This window comes from Sylvia atricapilla, chromosome 2 (assembly GCF_009819655.1).
Source record: "Sylvia atricapilla isolate bSylAtr1 chromosome 2, bSylAtr1.pri, whole genome shotgun sequence".
NCBI lineage: Eukaryota > Metazoa > Chordata > Aves > Passeriformes > Sylviidae > Sylvia > Sylvia atricapilla.
Window position 1 is genome coordinate 18,775,739 of NC_089141.1, and position 12,828 is coordinate 18,788,566.

Consider the following 12,828-nt stretch of genomic DNA (forward strand, 5'->3'; position numbering starts at 1 on the left):
GTGTTTGATGCAAATCCTCAAATCAGGCTCTTCCCCTCTGCTATATGTGGTTTGTAGTGGCTGTAGAGAATGCACTTCCCACACTTAAATGTCCTTCTGAATAGGAATAAGGCTGGAATAATTGTCCAAAAGACCAGAGTTATTTATTCCTAAGTAAATTGTTGTGAATTAGAAGGAAAAAAGTTAGTAAGATTAATAGTCCTAATTACCGACTCTAATTAATAACCACAGGGAAGTTTTTCCTAGCTACTGGCACAAAATTTGTTTCAAATATGGAAGATCTCCTCATAATGTTAATTGGTTATGAGTTTATGCACCCAGAGTTTCTCATCCTTGGACCTATAATGAGGTTGCATCTGTGTGTTGAAAAGTGGAGCAAGCACTTCCTTTTTTTAGTAGAACCACATAAAGCTGATGAATGGTGAGTGATTTGCTCATGAAAAATATCCTGAAGTATGAAAACTGACAAACAAAACTTTCTTTCCTCGAGTCCTGTGGAGAAATCTGAGGAGCTATGAATGCATGCATCCATGACAATGTATTAAAAAAGGAAGCTGCTGAATACCAAGAACAATTTTCTCCTGAAGACATAGAGAGAAAGCTGACAAATGCCAATTGGATTCTTTTGTTATAATGAGATGAGAAAAAGCTAAATGCTACAGCATAGATAGTCTTCCCTATGCTTATTAAAATTTATAGAGGAGAAACTAATTGTTCACTTGCAGAGACTTAGTCAATGGGCCAAAGTTATTTGCATGATTATGAATATTCTTGAGCATGTGGTGTTAGTGCGAACTCCTTGGTTAGGCTAAGGATCCTGACTGGCTCTTTGTTTGCCAAAAGAAGGGATGCAACTGTTTTTGCTCTTGGTTATGCAAAGATGTTGCAGGAGCACCTCACTAATAAAGCTTTTTTACTAACAGATAGTACTTGTTGCTTGGCTGAGCTAGAGCAGTATGAAGGCATAATAATGTTAAAGAGTCACAAGCCTGGATTAGAGCAAACCACCTGATTTATACAGGGTTTACGCAGCTTTGTTTGACCAATACTGTTAGGGTAGTTTGACGAGTATTGAGGGGGATGGAAAAGGATTTTCCAGAAATGGTTGGAATTGTTCATTGCTGTGGGTTTGACAATGAAAAATCCTCCATGAATCTCTGGTATTAAAGTCACTGCAGTCTATAGCACAGATGTGTCAGATGAGAAACAAGGATTGCTGAAGATGAAAGGGCAGGATAGGAAGTTGAGTCCTGCCTGTAGTACCCCTTCATCCCTTGGAGCAGACTAGATTTGACTTCTCTGCTCCACAGCAGATCTGTGACTTCAGGGAAGGCATTAAGTGATTTAAGAGTTCAGGCTTATCTCTTTCTGGGTAGCATTTACTTCTTTACTCTGGGGTTCTGCTAGAAGTCTTTTCATTTTTGGATGTTCACAATTTATTTGGGACCACAAGAGAGGATATTGTTTTTACTTTGCCCACTCTTTATTTTGCATTCTGGGAAGGGTCTCGTTGTGGCCAGTGTGGATTTTGGGGGGTATGTGGGAGGCTGGTTTCACTGCAGTGAGCAGCATATGGACCATGGGGGGACAAAGCAGGAGGCAGCCAGAGGAAGAAAGCAGAATAAAAACAAGGATGTTAATTAGGGGAGCAGAAACAGAGTTGTGCCAGCAGCCTAGCCCAATAGGATGTAGAGTGCAGGAGAAGCAAAAAGAAAATTTCTTTTGCTAACCAGTCTCTCACTGGCAGGTCTGAGCTGTTAGAGGTAGTGTTTGCTCTGATAAAACATTCTGTTAGCACTTGCTGTTAAGGAGAAGCTTTCATGCCTCAGAACTGTTAACTGAGGATAGCAGTACTGCAGCATTTAAGCTCTTTCAGGCAGAAAGAAGACCTTTTTTTTTTGTTCTTCCCTTAATTTATCTATTGACTTGTTTATGATACTATATTAATTTTTGAGTTAAAGCAAATAGAGAACACTTGGAGCATTCCACAATTCAGCTAGATTTTTGAGGTAATTTCCAAATTATTCAAGACGTGCTTTAAGAGTGAAAAGGAGAGTGGGAAATGCCATAAAATATTCTTTTAAAAGCAAAGGTGAATTTTGTCTTTTGGTCCCTATTCTTGGCTTACCTCAGAATGATAATTGTCCAGAATAAAGGATCTCCACCACCATCTTTGATCCAGAGCTTGTATCCTTGTTTCAGATAGTCACCCGCGCTGTGCAGCTAGGAAAGGGATGTGTCTTGTGTTGTGCCTCAGCTGTCGGATGGTAGAGCAGTGTCTACTATTCAGATGTAAAATCTGATAGAACAATAGTGATAATAGTGTTTGATCACAATTTTGTCATAAAATATGGATTGCATAACTAAAACAAGTAGTCACAGCTCTGCTTTTCAGACTGAGACTCAGCTGCTCTTAAACGCACAGTGACTTGACATAAGTATCTGCATTTCTTTTTCTTCCTTGCTAAAAATGAGACCATTTATATAAGGCACAGCCCATCCCTTCCTCCACCATCTTAATGTCAACTTTTAAGTCTCCCCTCATATGGGGTCTGGGGTTAGGTCCTGCTATGTGACTGTGGCTTCTTCAGTCACCAGTCTGCTTTTCTAATGACATATTTTGGCTGTGCCTTAGGGAGACTCATGAGGGCGCTGGTTACTGGTGCCAGCTCCCTCTGATGCTGTGAGTTAGGGAGGAGAGGGATTTGTGTCCTTCACTGGGAGAGGAGGATGGCCTGGTGTCACTGCACTGCCCTGGCCTGTTTAGAGCAGCTATAGCCTTCAGAGGCTCCAAGATCATCTTTGCCGTGTGCAAGAGCCATATTCAAGCAGATATTTCTCTTAGCACGTTCTGGACTGTGCTTTCAGCCTCTTCTACCTACCACTTTTTGGCTGCAGCACAACAGCCCTGAGTCACCAGCCTAGGAATGTACACTAGGGTGACTTCTTGTAAGAAGAAAATCATCAGGCAGCCTCCCATCCTGCAAAATCATGTGCCTCCCTCACAGTCCCCAGGGACACCATCTTTTCCTAAAAGCATCTGTTTCACTTCTAGTTTCTCTTTCATAGGTACTGAAGAGGATATTTCTGTGCAGAGCTCTTATGCATAATTCAATTTCCAGTGTTGGTTTAGAACCTGCCTTTAAATCTGCAGGCAAAAAGGTTGCTTTTTCTTTGCCCCACCTGCAAGGAGAATTTAAATTTCCTCTAGAAGAAACTGCATCCACTGGATTGGGGTAACTCCTGCCTTATTATTCTCTCATCTATGTCTCTGCAAAAGCACATAAGGGGAGCTGCATTAGGAGAAGCCTGTAATCCAAGCCCCATCACAGAAATCTTCAGTGAGTCAGTCTCATTCTAGGCAGCTCCTGGTATTTGGTCATTTATTTCCTTTATTCTCCCTCCTGAAATCACACATAATGGATGCACCTGTCCTGTCATGCAGAGAAAATGAGGGCAGTGCTTGTAAGTTAAGTAATGATTCTCTCACCCTAAATGTTTCCCCCAGCACTTTGGTCCCCAGCATGTGAAGGTACATATTTTGTTTTTGTCTCTCTCTTTTAAAGCAAGACTCAATTTAATTCTCTCTGAAGTGTCAACTGCTGTGATTGCTTTATTACACAATCCTATACCACTCATAGCTTATCAGATTTTAAATTACCATATAAATCTACATAGTTTGACAATACCAGAAACATCTAATATAATTTTCAAAGTTAGATAAGAAACAATCAACACTTTAGAATGAAAGTGATACCCCTAAGCTAGAAAACAGCAACCTAACAAAATTATCTATACTAATCATCATTAATAATACTTGCAAAACAAAAAGCATTGGTATAATTAATTGCAACACCTAGCAGGCATAAAGTACCAGACAAAAACCAAAATACTTGGATTACATGCTGTTTGCTGATTCTACAGCATGGTAATATGAGAGTTTCCTAATTATATATCTTAATATTGCTGAAGCTTTAGTAGAATATCTGTAGTGTACTGCATGTATTTTAATGTAGTAGATGTAGAAGGCACAGCACAACCTTTGTGAATTTGAACTCCCCAAGTGGAGGGAAAAAATACCCAAGCCAGCAATGAGGTTTGGCTGAAAATCTGTCTACAATTTCCTTGTGGTCAGCGAAAAGCAAGCCTGCTGCAAGACCTGGGAGTAATGTTTAATTAATATGTGGGAGGAAGATGGTTTGGAAGAAACTTTTGCCTGCCTTGGGGAGGGGAGCTTTGGCAGAAGCTGAACAGGGAATACTGTACCAAAGAAACAAATCAGGAAGCCTTGTTTTGAATTTTATTAGCTGTTAGAAAGCAAGCTCTCTCAGAAGTCCCATTACTGAGGAAGGAATTGGTCTGAATGCCGAGGCAAGGAAGGGAACAGAGAAACACAGGCCTGGGGCAAGAGCAGCCAAGATGTCATACAGTCAACATGACTTGGGCCAACTAGGCTTGGGTCTCAGAGGGCTGGGAGCTCCATAGACCACAGAAGTGGTTGCCTGGTGAAACTTGACCTCCTGTGATCCCAGAGGGGCTGTGCAGGTGCAGCTTTGCCTGCCCAGTGCCATCAGTTTCCCTCTGCCTCAAGTGCTCGCTCGCAGCCATGGTGCTTGGGGAGCATTTCTGGCTGCTTTTCCATGAACTCCTGCTCTGAGCACGCAGCCAGGAGATTGCTGTGCTTCCTCAACTGCTTTCAGGGCTTTGCCCACCTTGGTTCTGGTTCTTAAGCATTCAGTGTGTGTCTGGGCCTGCAAACCTTTCTTCTGTTAAAAGGGACTGCTCAGCTGTGTGAATAAGAATTGACATGGGTGATTGAAGCTTAAAATAATGTGGCTCGGCCCAGTACATATGACATGACATATAAGTAAGCTGAAAGGGACTTCTGAGGAGAGCCAGTAGTGCTGTCCATCAGTTGCATGGGCGTCTTTGTGCTAGAAAAGCCTGTTTTCACCTGCATATAACTTCTGGTTTTAGGTGTCATGCAAAAGGTTTCTAAGACCTCCATCTGCTTTAGTGTGATTAATGTGTGTGACTGCATTTAGAAGTTTCAAATGGTCTATATTTTGCCAAACAAGGAGAAACACATTGTTTTTCTCTACCTGAGTTAAAGATGAGAGCCTGACTGAGATGCTGCAAAGCCCTATGGTGAAAGGAATAAACCTGCTGGGTTTACTCAGGGAAATTTCTGAATTATGTGGCTGATGCTCCAGACAAGATCAGCTTATGGTCAGATGTCTGCCTCTTGAGCCCTGGGAGCTGAATCTGCAGCAGATTGCATTGGGGGCTGATTGCTCCCAGTTAACTGCATGGGAAGGGAACTGGGAATGGGAATGCCAGGTTCTCATGCTTCAGGCTTGGCTGATTAGAGTGACTGCGCTACACAAAATCAGCCTGTTCTTTCTCTCTTTCCCCACCTCTGCCTCCTGGAGCTGCATCTGGGGTGTGAAACGCCAGACAGTCCCTGCCCGCAGAAGGGAGAAGAAAGGAAGGAAGGAAATGGCCAGTCATGCCTGACAGAAGCTGTCAGCTCTTGCCTCTCTGCTCTCCTCCACTGGCACCCGCAAAGCCTGTGGGCAAACACTGCTCCCTACCCTGCTGGCTGCTGTCAGGGAAGGTGGGAGAGATCCCTCTGCCATCCCCACTTGCCAGCGCCTCACTGGGGCTGGGGATTTTGCCAGGCCCTGATGCTGCCTCTTCCTGAACAAAAAATGTCACCAACCACTTCTGGAAGAGGATTCATGAGGGTGGCTTGGTCAAGCCTCCAAAGGTAATTGGGAAAAATCCCACATCTCTTCCTGATTTTCACAGCATGAGGCAAAGTCCCTAGTGGCTCTAACCTCATTGAGATCTACTACTTTATTTAAGTTGTGCTGGTTCATCTGGGCAGATGGACTCATTCATATATAGATAGTGGCCAAGTTTCAAATTACTAGGCTTGTAAACAGTTGGAAAGCACAGGTAGTTATGGTGGGGAACACTTCGAATCAGTTTTAATTGCAAGAACTTAGAATCTATGCTCTGCATTTTAGCCATTTGTTTTGGCTGTGGTTTCCCAGCACTGCCAAATTGGTTTCCTTTTGACAGGATGCATTTCATAAAGTCAAGCATAGTTACTGTATTTTTTGTTTATTTTTCAAAAATAAGGAGACCCTCTCCTTCCCTAACACCCCCCCCCTTTACTGTTTCCCTTTATTCCCCTCTCCCCTTATAGTGGAAATTCTGTGTATAAATTGCTGTTTTACAAAAGTAATTCTGGCTGACTCCATCCTTTTTTTCACTTATGATTATGCACTGTGTTTGAAAATGCAAACCTACTACAAAGCGAATAGGAAGCTGGGCACTTTTTACTTTGATGCTAGTTCTGCTTTTTGGAAAACTTGCAGAACATGAGCTCAATCTGTCTAGCATGCAAAATTCAGTGTGATATATGTATAAATTTGTATAATGTTTCTACTGAAACCTAGTACAACTTATGACCTGCGAACTGGTCAGCCCTGTGTTACCTCTAAATATTGGTGTTGATTAAACATTCTGAGATGAAAATTAAAAGGCAGATATAGAGGGATGTCTAATAGAAATAATAAGTTATTAAAGGGATGGTTTCAGCAGAATAAAGTGGGATAAGTTCCTATTTGAAATGTGGCATGTCTGCTACTTGGCATCTGATGAATGTTTCATTCGCATCTTGTTCACTGTCTTTCTGGTCATCATGAATCATTGGATTTTTTTGTTGTTGTTCTTGTTCTTGGATTGTTGCTTTTTTTGTTCCCCGTTTCTGACTAGCTCAGATGACCAGCCTCAGAACTCAAGAGAGGAAGAAAATCAGGGATATGTATTGCTCTAGTCGCTTCTATTCTGTATTGTGACAGATTTTCTTTCTGATCTTCATTTTCTGACACTTTATGAGATTACTGCAACTTATTTTTAGCCTGAGAAATTGAATGAAAAGTTGAAGCCACTGTGTGTAGCCCTGCTTTTTCACCGATAGTAGGTGGAAGAGGCACTTGCTATCATGTAAATAATGTAAGTTGCCTGAACTGCTCATGCCATTTTTCATCTTGTCGGTCCCCAGGCTCTGCTGCTGACTGGAGTTATTTTCTTCCTTAAGAAGTTTCCTTATGTCCTTGTTAAACTTCCTGAATTTTCCTGTTGGCCAGTCCCCCTGTGCCGATGCTCGTGGGTAAGGATATTTAACACTGTCACGTCAGAAGTCAGCAAAGATCAAAGGATGGCAGAAGGGTCCTTGCAAGCTGGCTCTGAAAGCAAGCCTGGGAAGAACATCTCAGAAAAAAGAAACTGTCTCATTGTTTGAGTCTATTTTACTGCTTAGGCAGGGAAACTTGTTCTGTCTCTTGTGAAGCACACACAACTTAAAACTTGAAAGCAATCAAGCCAAAATTTCAGCAAGCTTTTTCTCAAGTCCCTTCCTGAACTTTATGGGTCTGAATAAGTGTCCTGGTTTGGAATAAATTAGGGAAGAACCTCCAAAAGGAGTTCCCTAAACCAAACCTCCACCACCCCTTCCCGCCCCAGCCCTGGGTTCGGGAAGGAAAACACCTTGGAGGAAAAGTGGAAAAACCGGTTTATTGACAATGAAAAAGAACACTCCCCAACACTGAAAGTGGGAAAAGGTTACTGTGAATGAGGAGGGTGCGACGCCTCTCTTGCAGACCCGGGACTTCTCCAACTTCTCAGGTCAGGTCCGGAGCCGGTTCAAACCTTGGGGGGGGGGGGAAGGAAGGAGGGGAAAAAAACTCAAACAGAAGCAGCAGAAAAGCCAGCGGCAGGAGAGAGAGAGAAAGAGAGAGAAAGCAGCAGAAAAAACAACAGCAGCGATGCAAGGCAGCCAAGCTAGAAAGCCGAAGCAGAAAAAGCCGGCAGCAGCAGCAAAAGCAAAAAAAAAACCAGCAGGCCCCGCCAGGGGGGGTGGGGGGCAGCTGCCAGACACAACAATGTATCCAAGATATGGGATATATAGGATAGGAGGCAGGTCAACCCAGAACAATAAGTAATTCTTTAATTTTCTTTCCCCACTCTTCCTTCTTTACCTTCCCTCCTGCTTCCCTTCTGTTGTTGTCGTTTTTGTCTTTTGTTTTTGTTTGAGATCAATGCATAGAGAATGTTGTTCTGTGCTGCTCAGGTGAAGTGGGACCAAAGTAGTTTTATATCAGCATTCATCTGCATCCCCGGCAGGGAAGACGAGTGGGTTGCTCTGATGTGTTCTTGCTGTTCTCAGTTACCAAAATTGACATTTTGGGCACAAACCAAGGCTGTTCCCTACAACTCTCAACAAGGAAGGGAGAGAAAATGAAAGTAATATTTCAGGTTAGGCTGATAAAGAGGTGCTTATCACTTTCTTGGTGTTTTTCTTGTGGGTTTTTTTTTCCCCTTTTAATAGTTCATTCTATTTTAGAAAGGTCTCTTAAATACCTAAAATGATTGTAACTGTGAAGTAATTCACACTAATTTTGTCAATAACGAACTAAAACAAAAGTGTATGTTTTGATATTTTTTGTTTCTTAGAGGATTCCTTTCTTTAGTTTTTTTGCTGGGTTTTCTGGTTTGCATTTTTTCCATTTTCTTTCCCCCTTCCTCCAGGTTCTAGAACTTCATTTAATCTCTTTTAAACCTAAAAATGCAACTTTTGGAATTGTAACAATACACTTAATTGCAGATTCTTTTCCACAAACTGAGGTTACCAACCTGAATTGTAATTGCAAGAGTAGTGAACCTCCAGAATGGCTATGTAATCAAGAATAAATTTCAAGCTACAGATGAGATTTTTTTACCTTGCAATAGAAATTTTTATTCGGAGTTAGGCTTGGGTATTTTGCATTATAGTGTGTAACATAACACATAATACGGAAAAATATATTTTGAAAGGTTTGTTTTTTTTTTTGTTGTTTTTTGTTTTTTTTTGTGTTTTTTTTTTTTTTTTTTTTTGTGGAATTATGGATTAGGGAACTCCTGTTTCTGGCCTTTTCATCCAATTGCAATTAGTACCAGGTGCAATGCTATTTTTTTCCCCTGCAATATATTGCTTTAACTCTAATTGATTTCCAGATTGACTTTTATTCTACAGGTTTTTTTAATTGTACAGAGATGTTTCAGATTAGTGAACACATGCTTGCATTTTGCATTTAACCAAGTTCTGACTATCTCTGATATGGTCAAAGAGGGTGGGAGGTTTGCTTATGGAATTCTCTGCCAGATTTCATTAGAAGTTTCACAGAAAGCAATACAAATAACCCTGTTGCTGTTGTTTCATTGGTTTGCCTTCTTTTTTTTTTTTTCCTCACAGAGAATATTCTGATTATTGATATTTATACTATCAAAAGAGAGATAATTTCATTTTGACATTTTGATGTTTGAGGAAACATGTTCTCTTTTCTTTGTAGTCAGTTTTTGGTTTTTTTTGGGTTTTTTTTTTGTTTTTTTTTTTTTTTTTTCTTTGTAAACTGTTAGCAATGTGGCTGGTCTTTCAGCACATCTCTTTTCTCTCTGACTTCATGGAATCACAGGAGGGCTTGGGTTGGAAGGGACCTCCAAGCAAAGTACCAGCAATGAAGGTCTCATATTGACTCCAGTCAACTGTGACTTATTGATTGTTTTTAAAGATTATATGCCATGGCTGTGCAAAAAAAAGCAAAATGCTCCTACCCTAACCTCTACTCCTAGAGTTTGAGGGACAAACCCTTGCTGTTGTTAGCCTGGCTGCATGAATGGTTTTGGCTTGTTGTAGTTCTGAAGGCCGAATAGGAAATGGCAAAGTGGTCTCATTCTTCCAGGCAAAAGAAAATGCCTGACCAATATTTTGCAGCTTTGTAGGTTTTTCAGGTGAAACACTGCCAGGCTCTTCTGCAGTGTTAATGCAATTGGAGTCTCCTTTCCCAGCATGGAAAGGTGAATGGAAATTCAGGCATGTATTTCTAGTGATCAGGAAGGGAAAGTTCTGTGTGCTGCACATACCAATTTTTCTCTTGTTGCCTGGCGAGATGACAATTGCCATGCTTGCTCTTGGAGCTGATTTTGAATAATAAGACTTCATGCCTTTTTTTTTTTTTTTTTTTAACCTGAAGGTTAAATGTTAATGTGCTCTACATGGGACTGTGCTTCCAGGTCATTTGTAAGCTGAATACAAGCTCCAAACCTGTGGCTTATTATGAATCACTCTGCCCACATCTGAAGATTTGTCAAGAATTATGTCAACTATTTTGATGTTAAGGTTTAAGCTAAGCCTCTAAGATTTGACTTAATGCAATTTTAGGCCTCCCTTTGTATTAAAAGTAACAGAAAAGTGGAAGATCTCAAAGGACCTGTGACATGACAAACAATATCAGTTTTTCCAGAGCCATTATCATTTCTCATGTCACTGCAAACAAATAAGGAGCCTTTAATCTGAGGGCAAACATCATGTAACACTTTTATCTGTCATCTCAATATACATTTTCATATTTAAAAGTATCACTCAGCATTAGCAAGCTATTGTACTGCATCCTAAAAATCTTGCCAAAAAGTCATCAGGGCATACATTAATTGGCTGTGAAGACTCATTGCTTTAAGTTTAGTTAATATTTCTAATTGTAGTTGATTGTTAATTTCTCTTGTTCTGTTGTTTTAAGGGAGATCTACCTGTACAGGTGACTTACAACATTGTATGTTATGTAATACAACAAATAAAAAACTTCCTCAAGACAAAATAACATCTTAATCACAGATTGAACAAATGAAGAAAAATGTCTTTTTTTTTTAGCAGAGAAAAAACTTGCTACTGCATTTGAGATTTGTTTCCCCTTACTGTACAAATAAACATAAGGAAATTGTTTAGTGTTTTCAAAAAAAGGCAAAGATACACGTTCAATAATCTCTTAAACTCCTTTGGCATCCCAGTGATGACCTCAGATTCACAGCTTGTTGAGGGATATAGTGTTTTCTTTTACTAAACAATGGCCTGGGTCAAGAAATTAAAGAACTCATTTGCCCATCTCAGCTGGAGAGAGCAGCAATGGAGTTGATATCGACATTGAGCAAAAAACAGCAGCATTTTAGAGGTAGCCTGAAATACTGTATGACTAAGAAGGTCCAGAAGTCACTGTGATCTAGAACATTCTCTGAATCATTGCTTATCCTACTCATTTGGAAGGGGCAAGAATTTACTGTTACCCTAGTGAAGTAAATTGCAAACCTTTTTTCCCCAGTCTTGTTTGCTCAGCTGCTTCCATCAGTGAGTTGGAGGAGGGATGCGAAGGAGATAGTCAGCAAGTACTCTTTTTCTCTTCTAAAACATGCTGATAAGCCACGTAGCTTGAGGTTGATTTCCCTTGTGTGACTGTACAACCTGAGACAGAATTGAGTCTGACTAAAGCTGTTCTCAAGAACAGAAATTATTTACTCTGGTTTTTCCAAAAACAAGCAGAGCTGAAAATGCACAGTGGATTATCTTTTTCCTACTGAATTTGTTTGTTGGGTTCTGGTGTTTGTTTGGGGTTTTTTTTTTCCTCAGTTAAAGAGAAAATTCCCTTCTGCATCTCTACACTTCTGCTTAGCCTCTAGGAAATGGAGTGTAAAGATATCCATCACAGTACTTTCAACATTTTCAACAATTTTAGCCATGCAAATTCCTATCCATTGCATGATTGCAGCTGAGGAGCTGGGGTTTGTGCTCTTGGACCTTAGTGTGCAGATAACGTCTACCGTCACACAAACCACTTCACATCAGCGGAGTCATTTTTAGCCTAAATGCTTGTAGTTAGTAAAAAGGGAGGTAAAAAAGTCCTGAACCACAAGTGCATTCCATCAGTTTATTTTTCACTATCTGCTTTTAACAAAGGCTTGTTTTAGTCTTTCCTACCTTTTTTTTTTTTTTTTTTTTTTTTTTTTTTTTTTTTTTTTTTTTTTTTTTTTTTTTTTTTTATGTTGTGGCATTTAGTTTGCTCCCACTCAGTCTCCCAACTATTTTTCCTCCAGTAATAATTTTGTTAAAACCAGAAAAAATGGGTGGAATAAGGAGCAGTCTTTGACACTCTTAAACACTTTAATCATCAGATTCTTCATTTTCTTCTCCCAAGTCTCACCCTTTTTCTTCAAAAGCCTTATTCCCACCCCTGTTTTCCCCTCATTCTCACTCAGTTTATCCTTTGCTCTTTCTCTCACAGGTCTCAGCGTTCTTTCCACTCACTGTCCTTCCCCTGTCATCAATCCCTTTCCCACCTTTTCTTTCCCCCGAGATTTTCCACTTGCTCACTGTAGATTTGCCGATGCCCTGAGTGTGGATCTGCAGGCACCAGCCCCCACAAGGAGCTCTGGGAGGGCTCAGAGGTGCAGGGAGAGGGCAGTAGGGACCTGCAGGGCTCTCTGCAGCCGCCTGGCATCTCTAGAGTGCAGCGTCACTCCAGCAGCCAAAGCGGGAAGAAAGAGTTGCTTGGTTCATCCCACAGCTTCTATCTTCTTCCCAAATCCCTCTTTTCCCAGCCAGCAGGAGTAGGCATTCATTCCTCTGAAGCAGAAAAGGTTGTGTGGGCAGAGGAAAGAATTTTTTCCTCTCAGCTTGATTCCCTGTCGTGGTATTTAGACTGTTAATATATTTTTCTGTGATAAACAGTGTGCAGTTCCTAGGGAGAGGGAGAAGAGCTGTGAGAACATTATTTTTTACTTCCCTGGAGTAGAGTTTGTCCTCTATTGGTCTTGTGCATGAATATATGATGCAACATGGGGAATAACACTTCAGACAAACAGAAAAATTATTTCCCTTTGTTAGACACTTGGCTGAGAACTGGCTGGCTGAGGAGAATGAGCCACTCTTTCACTTCTAAGTGGGTACCTCCA